Source organism: Molothrus ater, chromosome 3, assembly GCF_012460135.2.
Source record: "Molothrus ater isolate BHLD 08-10-18 breed brown headed cowbird chromosome 3, BPBGC_Mater_1.1, whole genome shotgun sequence".
NCBI lineage: Eukaryota > Metazoa > Chordata > Aves > Passeriformes > Icteridae > Molothrus > Molothrus ater.
In genome coordinates this window covers 43,000,664-43,015,367 of record NC_050480.2, presented here as the reverse complement: position 1 = coordinate 43,015,367, position 14,704 = coordinate 43,000,664, and the positions used below count along the sequence as shown (strand labels likewise).

Sequence of the window (14,704 nt, the reverse complement as noted above, 5' to 3'; positions counted from 1 at the left end):
TGGGCAGTGTGCTCACTGGTAAATTAATGTTGTTCCCTGTGCAGCTCAGCTAGCACAGTTTGGAAGTGCATCCACTGGGAAGGCATCCCTCCTTTGCTGCCTGTACAGGGACTGGTATGTAGAACTAGGAACAGCATTTACTGTGATGGGGAAATATCTGTAATCTGACCTGTAGCTGGTAAGGTTCAGCCAGCCTGGATCAAATAAGGTATCCCTTCCTCAGAGAGGCAAATATAAGCTTGTGATAATGTTTTTATATTTTATATAATTTTATATTGTGACAGCATCTGTGATAGGTGTGCTGTGATATTACGTAGTAAAGTTCTCAATTTCCTTTTGAACTGGGTGATATGTGTGGCCTGTAAGATGATTAGTGCCCTCACGTGCTTGACTTCTTTTAGAATTTGAGTTTTCCACACATCAGTGGGCAATAGAGAATTACAGCTCTTAGAGAGATGGATGTAATTCTTACTATTGTGGATGTTGGTATTTCTGAAACTGAAAAACAAGTGTACAAACAGAGATGCCATGCATCTTGAATGAACACAAGTTATTTTTCATTGCTGTTGTCCCTTTAGTTTAGATCCTTCAAGAAGGATCTGTTGCTAGGGAATTCCATTCTGGGTGTTAAATGGACATTGTAGCATTGTGGGCAGCATTGGTATTAAAATCAACTGCCTTGTCAGAAAAGGGAGGAGTTTGGTATTGTTTTTTGTGTTGTTTTGGAGTTTGATTTTTTTTTTTTTTTTTTGTCAAAGGTATCTGGAACATTGACCTCTACACATTTATCTGGGCAGCAAAAAATTAAGAATGAACTTATGGATTTAGAAGGAAAGCCCAGTTTACAAGTCAACGTGTAAAATAATTGCCGTCTCCAAAGCCAGGGATTTCACAAGTTTTATGGCAATGGTTATTGTATATCTTTGCTTTGTTTCACAGTAAAGCATGCTGCTACTTCCTTAACCTTATTGTTTTCTATTTCTCAGTCTGTATTTCAAAAAGAAGCAGCAAGTTTCTCCCTGAAATGAATAATTAAAATAGATTTTTTGTATGAAACACCTGCACAGTAGGAAGTGAAACAGAACTTTTTAGCTCTCACTGTTTTATGGCAAGATTTCTGTTCCCTTTCCTTCCTGTAAACAACGGGAGTCACTTAGAGAGTGGGAAATAAGCTATTTACAGGATATTTTCTGTATGAAAGGAAGGAAAAGGCCTTTCCAGAGATCAGTCTATTGTGTTGGGAATATGGAAAGTTATATGTAGTTCAATTGAGTTTAGTACTTGGAGAGGAAATACATGGCGAAATACATGCAATCACTTCAGTCTTGCCCCTTTAAAGTGCTAGATGCCCCCATTAGCTGCTGAAATCAAAGCAGGAGGTAGGACATGGACTGCTGTGGTTTGATCCCAAATCCTTTGTGTAACCTGTGATCACTGTAAGAACTAGATCAGAGAGAGACTACACTAAGAGCTGATGCAGCATGGCTTTTATTTATAAACAAGCAGTTTTGATACTTGTACTTTTAGATAGATGTTCAAGTTACTTTTGTACATCTGGTTTTGATCTCTTTGAAGTACAGTTGTCTTTGCTGGACAAGTGTCATAATTGGATTTTTCATGGATGTGATGGTTTCCAATGTACTTGTAGAGTGTATATATTTTGAAAGTTCTGCTTCACATATGAAATATATTCACTAAATTCTGGTGTGAACCTGGCAGTCTTATAAAAGATTGTCTGGCCTGTGTTATAAAATTAATAGCTATTTGAATAGCTATTTGATTTTCATTTATCTTGTGCAGCACCAGCAAGAGTCTTTATCACCAGTAAGAATTGTGGATGAGGTATTTAACTCTAAACTCTGCCCAAGTATTATGGAATAATATAGCTTTCTTGAAATCTTGGGTGTATAAGATGATAGGACTGACAATAGCTTTGCCAATAAAATTAAGTAGGTAGAGGAAAATCTTGTCATTGATTGTATCACTTTTATCTGCAGTTCTTGTACTTAAGTCATACTTGAAAATGGAAATGTATTGTATCAGTTTTTGTCATTTCTTTTGCTCTATATATTAAGTTCAAGATTCTTAGTACTTGAATATCATGAAAAGGCAGTTGTAAGTATGGGAAAGAAGAAAGTAAAAAATCTTGTTTGCTTAATAGATGCTGAACTTCACTTTTTCAAAAGGGGTACTTAAATACAAAAAGCTTTAATAGCAGTATTAGCTGTTAAAGAAATGATGGATTTTCCTTGTGTGATGGGTCCAGTTCCTCACACAGAAATCCTGATGTCTGGATATTTCAGCCTAGGTTGGCAAATAAGGCTGCAGTATGTGCATCTGTGTTTGTAAAAGGCAGCTGAGAGTGGTGTATCTTCTGGCATGTCTTGGTGAAAGGAGAATGTGCCCAACAGAAGAAAAAGAATCCTTTGCTGCCAGTATTTGGATTTCTGTTCTTCTGGGCCAGAATTGACTGTCTGCTTGTTTGCTTTCTTTCTGTAGTTTTTTAATTCTTTGTTCAAGGCAGGGGCTTGAACAAACAAAGCCTCTTATTACCAAAAGGGCTCCTGCAGTCATGTATGAGACTTGGTCTAGGTGTAGAGGGAAGTGTAAAGTTTCTTCTTGAAAGTTTGGAGTGCTGAAGACACCAATGTTGTCATATCCCACAGCTGAGAACAAGTGACTTGACAAGGCATTAGCTAGCCTTTGTGGTCCTTCATAGAATTTATTTTTTAAATTGGATATCCCACCAAAAATGCAGCTCCAACAATGTAAATTGAGTGTGTTCAGGGTACATTGGACTCCCTGGGTAGATTGACTGTGTCAGGTTGATACTCTGGACATACTGAACATGCTGTGGAGCTTATCTCAGCAGTGACCATCTGTACAGTGTTTTGGAGCACTAAGAAGCTGCTTGGAACTAGGCTTTCCCGATGAGGATCCTGCCTCTTTGCCCATTCTTTCTGGAATGAATTTCTTCTAAATAGACAAAACTTTTTGGGTAGAGAAAGAAAACTTGCCCAGGGAAAATTAGAGAGCTTGTACTGATATTATTCTGTCTTTCTGCTTTTCCTATTACAGAAAAAGAATAGGAATAGAAAATATTAAAAGATTAGGACATAAATAATACTACATATTCATGCAGAAAAATACTTTTTTACAGTTGAAAATTAGGTGCAGTATATGGCAAACCACAGTTAGGAATGTCTGACTTTTTGCCAAACAGGGCTACTAAGAAGGATTGACTTTCCTATGCAGAAATTATTTCTGCCTGCATTTCAGTATCTTTCAGTGTGAACTCTTCTTTGCCTTCTCTTTGGCCAACTTGACTTCCTTGGTGACAATTCCTGTAGAAACAAGGTACTGGTTTTCAATTCCAGTGGACATTCAGATAAAGATTAAGAAACCAACAAATGAAATCCATTATTGCATCCTGGAGAATAAAGCAACCCACATATAACTCCATGAGCAATAAAAGATGATAAACAGATCTGTGATAATCACCTACTCTGCAGCGGCTTTATGATGTCCAATACTACAAATAAGTTTTGAAGTACATGAAAGAAAATAGGCATATCATCATTTCTGATTTGTAATTTGTTACTTTATGTGAGTTTAAAGGAACCTACGTTACTTGAAAATTTGAGGTTATTTTCCATTTGTAGACCTTAATGAATGTGGGGGCAAGATGTTATAAAGAAAACTTTTGAATACTGGTGAAATAATAAGTTATTTTTGGAATAGATAACATTTTTCTTCTCAATTCTTAAATTCTTTTCCTGATTCAGTGTTCTGTATAAGAACTTTGGATTAAAGAAAAAAATTAGTATGTGGACAAGGCCTGATGTTTTCCCATTTGGCTGCCTCACAAAAGAGCAACGTAATCCTCTAAATCCTACTTTACTCTAAGGATCAATTGATTCCACTTTCTCCTTCAATAAATGGACAATTTAAAAATTTTCTTTGAGACAGACATTTTGAAGCTTGCTTTTTTCCAGTGATTTGGATATAGGATTACTTTTTTATTTTTGTGGGAAAGACAATGCTAATAATTATAATATTCTCATAACTTTATTTGAAGAAAACTGGAAGTAATTTCTGTTGGAAAATGGACCAGACTCCTAAGCCATTCTAAAAAAAACCACTTGTTTTAATTTTGCAATTGCTTTCTTCTCATGTTTTTACTTTTGACTTTCAGTATTTACTATGACTTTAGTTTCAGATTTTACTAGACTGAGGTTTATCTGAGAAATTTGTTTTCATCAGGTGTAATTTTTAGGTCAGGAATGAGAAATTTCTGTTTAATATCTTGGGGTTTTTAATTGTGTCTTCTGTTGGCAAACACCTGATGATGCTGGTCAACACTACTACTGATAGAGTTTAGGGATTTTTTTAGCTTTTCTATGAGAACTGCACTGGCCAAGGTGGTTGCTCAAGTTTTAGGTTGTAACTGCACCAGGAGTTGGGTTTTTTGTTTTTGCTAGTGTGAGCATACTGGTGAAAGTAGACTTAAGGGGTTGCATAGTTTTGACTAGACCTAAAATGAGGATAACAGTAAAGTGTCCTGCATTCCATCTGTATGGACTTTTTGTTTGTTTGTGTTACTGGTGTCTATAATACCTAGATATGCAGCTGACGTAGGATTTGGAGGCTTTGTGTTCTTTTCCATTGTATGCACTATTCTGTAAAATACCTATTAGAATTATTTTTGTCCCTATGGTGGTGATTTAGTACAGGAAATAACATCTGTTCCTGCTGTGTGTGTGTTCTTTTTCCTTTCTTTCAGTATGAATATAACATTGTGTATTTTCAAGCCAGATTTTACTGTCTGAGATCATGGTAAAACTAACTTCTTTTGAAACTTTGTTGGCTCTGATATAAAATAGACAAATTGCCTTGCTGATAGTTTTGTGATTTCTTTCTCTAACGTCGATCAGACAGACCTAGCTAAAATATTTTTATTTTACATATGCTTTTATTTTCCTTTGTTCAGAAGCAAATATAAAATTGTCAAATGTAAATTTTGCAGTGTTAGATAATTTCTTGGCTGTAAGTCGTCCCACAGAATCTCAGAGCATGTTTCTAAACCTTCTGGATCAACTCACTACTCTTTTCTCTCAAAACATTTTATGGCACTTCATGACTTTTCCTCATCCCTGTAATTGAAAATATTTTTAGGCTACTTGCATTTTACAGTACAGTTCTAGGAGTAGCTGTGGGCCCTTTATCATAACCTTTGAAGCAGAGCCATAATAAAACAGTCTGATGGTTCAGCACCTACTGGCTCATGACCCTTTGTCCTAGCAACGGTTTTTTTCCAGTTATTGCCAGGAACTTGCACAGATAACACCTTTAAATTCTTTGTTGCAACACATACATATGAAACTATGCCGATTTTTAAAGCCAGTGAGTTGTTCTTGATATTTTATTTCCATGTAGAAATTAGTAGAGTTTAATTTTACACTAATGTTTATTGAAGGTTTTTTTTTTAACTTATCCCTTAATATCATAAGGGGACATGTTCACCCAAAACCAAAACCAACAAATCTTTCTCATTTGACTTGCAGGTATCTCCATTTTGTTGATATCAGAAAAAGAGTGACTGAAGTTGGCATCCTTTGTGAACCCTTCTAGCCAAAGGTAAGCCAAATTTCTAGCTGATGACAAATATGTTTTTACTATGCTTGTAGTACTTTTAAATAAAAATGCAATTGTGCTGTTTTCTTGATATTTGACATCTTACAGATGGTATTTCCTTGGGATACCTAAAGCACCCTAAAAACCCCTAAGATAATAATTTATGTGGCTGGGTGTACAAGTGAATAAAGAATCACAGAATGTTTTGGGTTGGAAGGGACTTTAAGATCATTTCATTCCAACCTCCCTGTCATAGGCAGGACACTTTCCACTGCCTCCATTCAACCTGGTCTTTCACAGCTTCTCAGGATGACCTGTTCCAGTGTTTCACCACCCTCACAGTAAAGGATTTCTTCTTAATATCCAATCTAAACCCACCCTCTTTCAGTTTGAAGCCATTGCCCCTTGTCCTGTCACTGCATGCCCTTGTATAACGTTCCTCTCTGGCACTCTTGTAACCCCCTTTGCCTAGTGGAAGGCTGCTGTAAGGTGTCCCCTGTCTTCAGGCTGAACAAAACCTGTCTCTAGAGAAAGTTCAGCCTTTTTTTTGAAATCTGTAACTTGGCAGATTGCCTCTCATTAATATTGAAGTGTAGGATACAATCAATACTATACAGCTGTTACTATACAGAAGGATTATTGTGTTCTGTAATGCATCAGAGAAGCCAAATTCCTATCTCTACAAACTCCTTGATCTAGCTCAATTGGATTGGTCTTAGTTCTAGGATATGGCTCAGGCCTAGAAATACTTCATGTTGGCTGAACACACTCTATCATCTGAAGACATTCAGTGTAGTAGTTTTGTTGCTATCTTATTTCTGACACCAGTAAAACTTTTAACTTTCATTTCCAACTACATATTGTTTCAAGGAGGAAAAAATTCTGAAACAAGAATTTTAAAAAGTTTTATCTTAAATTCATTATGCATTCAAAGATTTGTATGAAGTAAAATAATTGGTTTTTGTCAACCTATTCAAAGAATCATAGATTTAGGAGAGTCTGAATAATTGATCTTCCTTGCCATGTTTGCCACATGCTTTGATGCAGGAGAAAAGATTGAACTTTGTGTTCAGCCACCTGAGCCCCTCAGCCCTCCGTGTGCTGCAGCAGTTAAACTAGGTGGATGCTCAATATCTGTGTTGTTGTTTATCAGATTTTAAGTGGCTCCCTTTGCTCACATCAGGTTAATAGTTTTTTTCCCTCTTCTCATCTGAGACTCCATTTTTTCAATAAATGGTTAGTTCTGTTATACACAATAATATCACAAGACTCCTGTGTTACTGAGCCTGATGAAGCTCTGCTTTATTAATGGCAGAGTAGAACATATCTCTGAAAATCTTATCTACTACTTTTCATATAAACAATGTGTTTGACTTTGGAAATAGTCAGACTTAGAGGACAATATTGTAGCATATTTTGCATTGTGTGTTGTCAATAATATCTTCATATGAATAATGCTAATGTAGTGAAAGAGAACACTAGTATTTCTAGTCTAGAATTGTGTGCTAACCACTTTTGTATTGCATTTGCTTTATCTTTTGGCTGTGAAGTTGACCAATGCATAGTAGTTGTTTAAAGAAATCTGGAAGAACCTGAAAAATATAATTTGTATATTTGGCCCTCTTTTTGTGGTTTAGGGTAGTAGTAGGTATAATATAATAATGCTGCAAAAAGAATCATGGTTGCTGATGTCTAATAAGGTGCATTGCTTTTCTTTCATAATTTGAAAAGTATTTAACACAAGGAATATTGCTGTTTAAGCTAGGAGAAGAAACTTGTAGTTTGCTCACCCCTGAAATAAATACACATCAGTTTTTTTGTGGTTTGTTGTTGTTGTTGTTGTTTTTTGTGTTTTTTTTCTTTTTTTTTGATTTTTGTTCCATATAATCCAGACAAAATCTTTATGCCAAAATAGTTCTTTTGATGTATTTTGCAATTATGGTAGTAGTGGTACTGATTAGCAGGGTTGATAATCCAGACCTTCAAATATGTAATTTTGTCGACCATAAAAATTTATTTGCTCTTTCTTATCATAAGTACAGGCATAAGAAGATGGGAAATTATTTTAGTTGTAGAAAACTGATAGTGGTTTTATTTCCCAAGTTAAATAGTTAACCATTTATTGAAGAATGGTAACACTAAAAAGTAAAACATGTTTGAAGTTTCTCTTTAAGAGGCATTCTAAAATTCGTTACACAAAACTAAATGTTTGAAAAGTGCTTACAATTTCAATAATTTTAAAAGGAATTTGAATTGCTCACATGAGGTTGTTCAGCTGTTGCAACTGCACAGCTGCCTACGTTACACTGTAGAGGTATTTTTTTAAGGCAGAGGAACAGATAATAAAATTGAAGGGTGTGCATCCATGTAGAATATACACATGTCAGATTCAAGTGATAAACTTATTACATTTGCCTAAGTCATCATCAGCTTTGTGGGTGATGTTTTCATTGGGAGGATGTGTCCAAATATATGATGTAGATATAGAATCAGTAAACCTAAATGCAGCATTTAGTCTTAGTTTTGCATCCAGTAGCATGTTTCCTTTTCATAATAATAAATAAATTTAAAACTAAACCCACTCCTCTTTGCCTCCAGTACTGATAGACTGAACTCTACTAGCTACTGAGGCACTATTTCTGTAATAATTTTGATAGTTATTTCACAGGGACATGTGTACATGAGGCAACCAATCCAAACTTATAGTTTGGTATTTTGGAAGTATTTTTGTGATCTGGGAATGAACTGGCATCTAAAGGCTTACATGTTTATGTGAGTTAATGAAAACATCATCTATTGAGTTTGTGTATGTTGGTAGTTGTGATATGGGCATAGATAGGACAATGTAGTTTGGGCATAAACATACCATATATTCAGAAACTAATGCAATCAAAAAATGCGTAGCAGTAAATTTGGCCTGATAATATATGTATGGCATGATATAACTTTTTCACAGAAAACATGGTGTGCATTTGGTGCAAAGGAAATTGTTTTCAGAGGCTAAACTATATTAGAAAAATCAGAGAATTGCTGAAATGTAGAGGCACCTCTTGAGATCACATAGTCAACCATCCCTTCTTACAGGTCAAGGCCAGCTGGGTTTTAAATATCTTCAAGTGTGGAAACTCCACAACCTGTCTGGGCAACCTGTTCTGTTGTCTGACTTTCACAGTCAAAGGGCATTTTCCTATGTTTAGGTGGAGTTTCATGTGTTTCCTGTCTTATTTCCCTTTATCCTGGCACTGAACACCCATGAGCAGAGTCTGGCTGCCTTTCATGCCCCCAGTTAGGCACTGGGGAGATCCTCTCTGAGCTTTCTCTTCTTCAGGATGAGCAGCCCCAGCCCCCTCAGCCATTCCTCACGTGAAAGATGCTTCAATCCCTCAGTCATTTTAGTGACACTTCTCTGGATTTGTCCCTATACTTCTGTGTCATTCTTGTACTGGGGGAGTACAGAACACAATACTCCAGATGGGATGAGGGACTGATGATGGAATTTTAGCTCTAACCAGTAAGTGAAAAATAACTAGCTAGGAATGCTGATAGGCACGTACCATTTTTGTCAATAGCAATATAATATATTCAGTAATTCTGTATAGTGTTTGATGTTTCAAATACACCTTTTCAATCTCCAAATTGTTATTCTTTATTTCCTCTGTAAGAAGAATTAAAATATACTTAGGTATAAATAAAATATCAAGCTGCTTTATCTTACAAGGTGTGTGTGCTTCAGTTTTGGAATGGCTCATAGTCTTAATAGTTCTGCCACCTGAGTGGAAAGGTTGTAGGGTAAGTGAACCAATGTTTTGCTTAAAAGTTATTGGGTCACATACTACAAAATACTAGTAATTCTATGGGTTGTTTGTTTGTGTTGGTAAAATAATACCAATCTGCAGAGTTGGTCTTTCCAGTCTGGTTCCCTTCTGACTGCCACAAATGTGGCAGGACTGATCAGTTCAGGGAGAGGGCTATATTGGTTCCTAAAGGCAGTGAGCCAAAAAAATATCTATGCTATGTTATGTCTCTGTGCCCTGTGCTACACAAAGTTTGTGGTTCTGGAAAGATTTATTAGTTTGTTTGGATCTTCCCATTTAGCTTACTGGAGCTTGGAAAGAAGTAGGACTCTCTCACCTCTTCAAATGCTATATCCCTCTAAATAATACAGAGATAACAGTAAGAAAAAGCATTAGTGTGGTCCTCCAAAATAGAAGTCAAGGTAAAATAACATGCATGGTAATAAAATGGCAGAGCTTACTAACATGCATTTTGGGTTTGCTGTTTTGGAGAGAGAATAGGGGGAAAAAAGAAGGACTGTTGGCAGGTTGGTTAGGATAGTTAGCCCCAGAACTGACTGAAGAGGAATGAGTCTTAGAAGGGGAAGAGATGGCTAATTTAAAAAAAATGGGAGAAGCTAGTGTTAAACTTTCTTTCCCTAGGCCTCAGCAAAAGTAGTATTTATTTTTTCTTTGAGGAAGAGGCTGATGTACCACTAGTGCTAACTAAACAGATGTAAAAAAACCAAAAAAAAAGCCTTAATAAACAAATAAAAAGAGTTGAAAGGAAGTTGTTGGGAGGGAGGGAGGAAAGGATGCAAACCATCCTGATTCCTTCAATAATGTAATCTAATTTATTTCAGTAAAATGCTGTGGTATTATTGTTTTATACCAAGTGAAAGCCTAACAGAAAATTATCTTAATTGAAATCCTTTGTTTCTGGCTCATGCAGAAAAAGGCTTCTAATAAAATATTCGAAATAATTAGGAATTAATGCAAATACTTTTGAAGATAAACTGCAGAATGGGTCAAAAACATATCCTATGAGCTTGTGTCCTGGTTCAGAGCAAATGTGGGAGAGAATCCCCAAAGGGGCTCCGGTAGGAAAGCAGATTCAATCAGCCCCTCTCCACAACCAGTCTGGGAGAAACTACCTCCTTGGAGAAAGGTGGAAAAAAACTGTTTATTAAATAAATAATAAATATAAAATAAATAATAAATAACAAAAAACTGTTTATTAAATAAATAATACATAATAAATAAAAACCTAAACAATATTAAAAAATAAAACCCTTTGCCACTCCAAAAGAGATGACAAACTGAGAAAGTCCCCTCCCCGGGTTGCAGCTGAGCTCACTCAGTCTCTGATCAGTCCCTGTGGTGCTGGAAATGTCGCAGGCCAGGCCTGGCCCAGTGGGCCACAAGTGGAGCTGCTGGTGCTCCCCTGGGTGTTCAGTCCAGAGCAGGTTTCAAGAGGTCCAAAGAAAAGGGAAAAAAGGAAAAAAAACCCCACAGTCCAGGGAACTTCTCTGCCTCAGCTAGCTAAAGCTAACTAAAAGCAAAGGAGAGCTCTGTCCCACTGTCTGTCCATCCACAGATAACACAGTCAGGAGCAGGAATGTGTAGGAGGAGTGCAGTGTCTGAAAAAAACTGCTGCTTCTTCTCTCCCCCCATCACTCCCTGGAACAAGGCTTAAAGGTGCAAAACTTATTATTCAGCATTAACAGAACGAGACGATTGGGGATAAAAGCATCATATAGTCAACCCAGGACAGCTTGTTTTTGGTTACTACTAGAACTGTGCAGGATAAGTGATAAAGTTGGAAAAAAGAGTTATGCATATGTGAAGGAGAGACTCCTCAGAGAAAATTGGAGAAATAGAACATGGAACAACATGGGAAAACAAGAAATGAAAAAATTCAAAAATTTGAAAACGGTTCCGGGAGACCCAAAACCATTCTGGAATTAAAGTTGGTGAAGGATGTGAAGGGCAATGAAAAACCTGTTGCAAGTACATAAGGAATGGAAGGATGCTAGGGAAGATGTGAGCCCACTGGTAGTGGGGTAGGGGATCTACAACAGACACAGAAAAGACTGAAGTGTTCAACACAGTTTCCACTTCAGTCTTCCCTGGTAAAGGCTGGCCTTCTGAAATCCCAGATAGTGTGGAACAAGGAGGACTTAGCCTCAGTGGAGAGTTATTAAATTAAGGGATATTTAAACAAACTGAGCATAAAAAAGTCCATGGGATTTGATAGAATGCACCTATGGAGATGACCGATGTCAGTGTGAGAGCACTCGATTTCTTCAAAAGGTCATGTAATTTGGAGAGGTTACTGAGGACTGGAGAAAAGTCTACAGAGAGTCTGGGGGAGTACAAATAAGCCTTGCTTGTGCCTGTGAGGGTGATAGGACAAGTCATCTTGGAAGGTATTTCCAGATGCATGAATACCTGGGAGTAGTGAGCATGAATTGAAGCATGGAAAATCCTACTTAACCCACCTGATACCCTTGTATGATGAAATGACTGGCTTGGTGGATGAGGGGAGATGGCCTTGATAGATGGACACTGAAATAGACTGAAAGCTGGCTGAACTGCCAGATTTAGAGGGTTTTGATCAGCAGCACTAGCTCCAGTGGGAGGCCAGTAGTGTACCCTGGGGACTGATACTGGGTTCAACACTGTTTAATGTCTTTGTTCAGTGACCCTGTTGCTGGGACTGAGCACACCCTCTGCAAATTTCCTGATGATACAAAACCAGGAGTGTTTGATATCCCAGGTTGCTGGGCTGCCATCCAGAGGGCCCTCAGCAAGATGAAGAGTGCGCAAAGAACATTCCTAATTCAAAAATGGACAATGCCAATTCCTGCAGCTGGGGAGAAATGACCCCAAGAGCCAGCATGTACTGGAGGTCAGCCACCTGCAAACAGCACTGCAGAAAAGGACCTAGAGGTCTGGGAGGACAGCAAGCAGGACACAAGCCAGCAAAGTGTCCTTGTGGCAGCACTGGTGAGGCCACACCTGGAATACTGTGTGCAGTTCTGGGTTTCCTGGTACAAGAGAGATAAGGATATATTGGAGAGCATCCAGTGCAGGCCACAGAGAAGGTTAAGGACTGGAGCGTTTTTCATACAGTGAGATGCTGAGTGAGCTGGAAATGTTTGGCCTAGAGAATCAGAGGGAACTCATCAGTGTATAAATTCTTGGAGGAGAGTGAAAAGAGGCTGGAACCAGGCTCTTTTCAGTGGTGCCCAGTGACAGGTTAAGAGGCCAGAGTGTAATTTGAAATACGTGAAATTCCATCTGAACATTAGAAAAGGCTTCTACTAGGGGGGTGGTTGGGCTCTGGAACTGTTTTACAGGGGAGGTTGTGTCTCCATCCTTGAAGATATTTAAAACCTGGCTGGACATGGTTTCTATCTAATGGTTTCTAGCTAATCTGTCTGACCCAGTCTGAGCAGGGGGTTGGGGTAGAAAATCTCCAGTAGTCTACCTCAAAGACTCTGTGTGATTCTGGGAACATGGGTGAAGGGAAGAAGCTGATGTATATTTTGCAAGCAGAAAAATGCTAGAATGCTTTGATAAATTCCATTAATTAAAAGATGAAGTCAAGGTCACCTGCAGCTCTTTCTTAATCAAGTTGTAGGGAAAATGCTCAGGTCATTCATTCCTTGGTTAGTGAGCTTACGTAGCAGGGCAATAGACATCAGAATATTTTTCAGGCTCAGTTAATTAAGAGGGGAGAAGATTTAATGAGGTTTTAGAAGATTTTTCAGGGTCAAATTTGATTGTCTAAGAAATCTATGAGAGCTTTGAATTTTGTGAAACTGGCTGTGCTGTAATATTTTTTACCCTGTCTATGCAAGGCCTAAGCTTTTGTTTTCAGTAACTTTTAGTCTTAAAATATTGATAATATGATACTGATGACCTCTTGTTATATTTGATCTTCTCTTGGGTAGCCTGTCACATCCACTCCTATCTAAAATACTGCAGACAGCTTAAAATAATCTCTTGCAGGCTGACCTGGTCTGGTTATTAACCAGCACACTCTGAGCCCTGTCTGTTTGCAAAGTTGAGGGGGGAGGAGGGGGCAAGAGGCGAGGAAGCATCTAGTTTCAAAAATAGAAACCCCACAAGTACTCTTAATTATCTTTTATGGTCCTCTGAAAAGCTATTCATTTGCTGTGAATATCATTCAAATACTTCGTAGTTCTTAGCTGTTAGGCTTTTTTTCTTTTTGCAGTTTTTTCTTTTGTTTTGCCATCTCATTTTAGCCATTTAGCCTAGTAACCTGATTTGCTGCCTTGTCAAATTCTTCCCTGTGAATGGAGTGTGTACTTTGTCTTGCATGGCAGCCTGTGAGGAGAGGGAAGGAGGAATACAAACTTTTCCCAGGTCCTCCACTTCATCAAGTGTCTGCTTGTATGCAGTCTTTCTTTTATCTTACTGCAAATAGGAGAAAGTGAAATGGATGGAAAGAAATAATACTTTAAAATAAATAATAAAGAAATGCATTATTCCTGAAATTTTGGGTTTTTTGATCATACTTAAGACCAGTGACATTAACTGCTTTGGCCAGCTTCAGGAAGGGCAGGGCAACATGACATCAAATGCTGAAGACCAAAGTCCACTGCAGCAAAATTTTCTCAAAAACAGAAACTAAATTTGTAAACATTTTTTAAAGGGGTTATTTCTAAGGGGGATGGGAACACATATTTCCATTTCATGTACTGTTTGTTAAGCATATATTCTAACTTAGAAGAAAAGAGAAGTTGAGACATTTCTGTATGTGACATTCTTCCTTTTGTCATTTGTCTCTTGGAGATTACAGAAAAGTGATCTTTGTTATTGTTAATGATGATAACAGTTAATTATGTTTGGGTGAATGACAGATTAGATAGACTATTTCTACTTTGCCTTTCTTTATTTTTCAGTTGGCTCCAAATCACCATTCACAGATATTTACTTAACTTCTCCTACTTAGGGATTGATGTTATTGCTGTATCACATTTAGAAACCAGATACAAAGAATGTGACTTTGATTTTTGGCTCTATTTTCATCTTTCCTTAAAGTAGGATTTTTAATTTTTTTTTAAGAGCAGAATGTTTAGAAATTTCTTCCTGTGCGTTTTTGGAATTTAGACTACACCTGCAAATAGATTTATTTGGGGTTTTTTTGTCTATTTTGTTCTCTTTGGCAAACCTTTTTAGAACTTTGAAGGTTGGAGTGGGCTGCAGGTTTAATTCAAAACTATTTTCTAAGGACAGATAAACTGAGGGCATAGTCCAGCCCTTTT

At 37.4% G+C, this 14,704-nt stretch overlaps 1 protein-coding gene across 4 annotated transcripts in view; it reads left to right on the top strand.

Annotated features, from left to right (window-relative positions):
* SIPA1L2 (signal induced proliferation associated 1 like 2) overlaps positions 1-14,704 on the top strand; it is a 126,441-nt gene that overhangs the window by 20,649 nt on the left and 91,088 nt on the right. For all 4 annotated transcript variants that reach the window (XM_036380026.1, XM_036380027.2, XM_036380025.1 and 1 more), the window contains exon 2: positions 5,565-5,637. The gene's annotated coding sequence lies outside the window, so the exon portion shown is untranslated. The remainder of the gene's footprint in view (positions 1-5,564; positions 5,638-14,704) is intronic.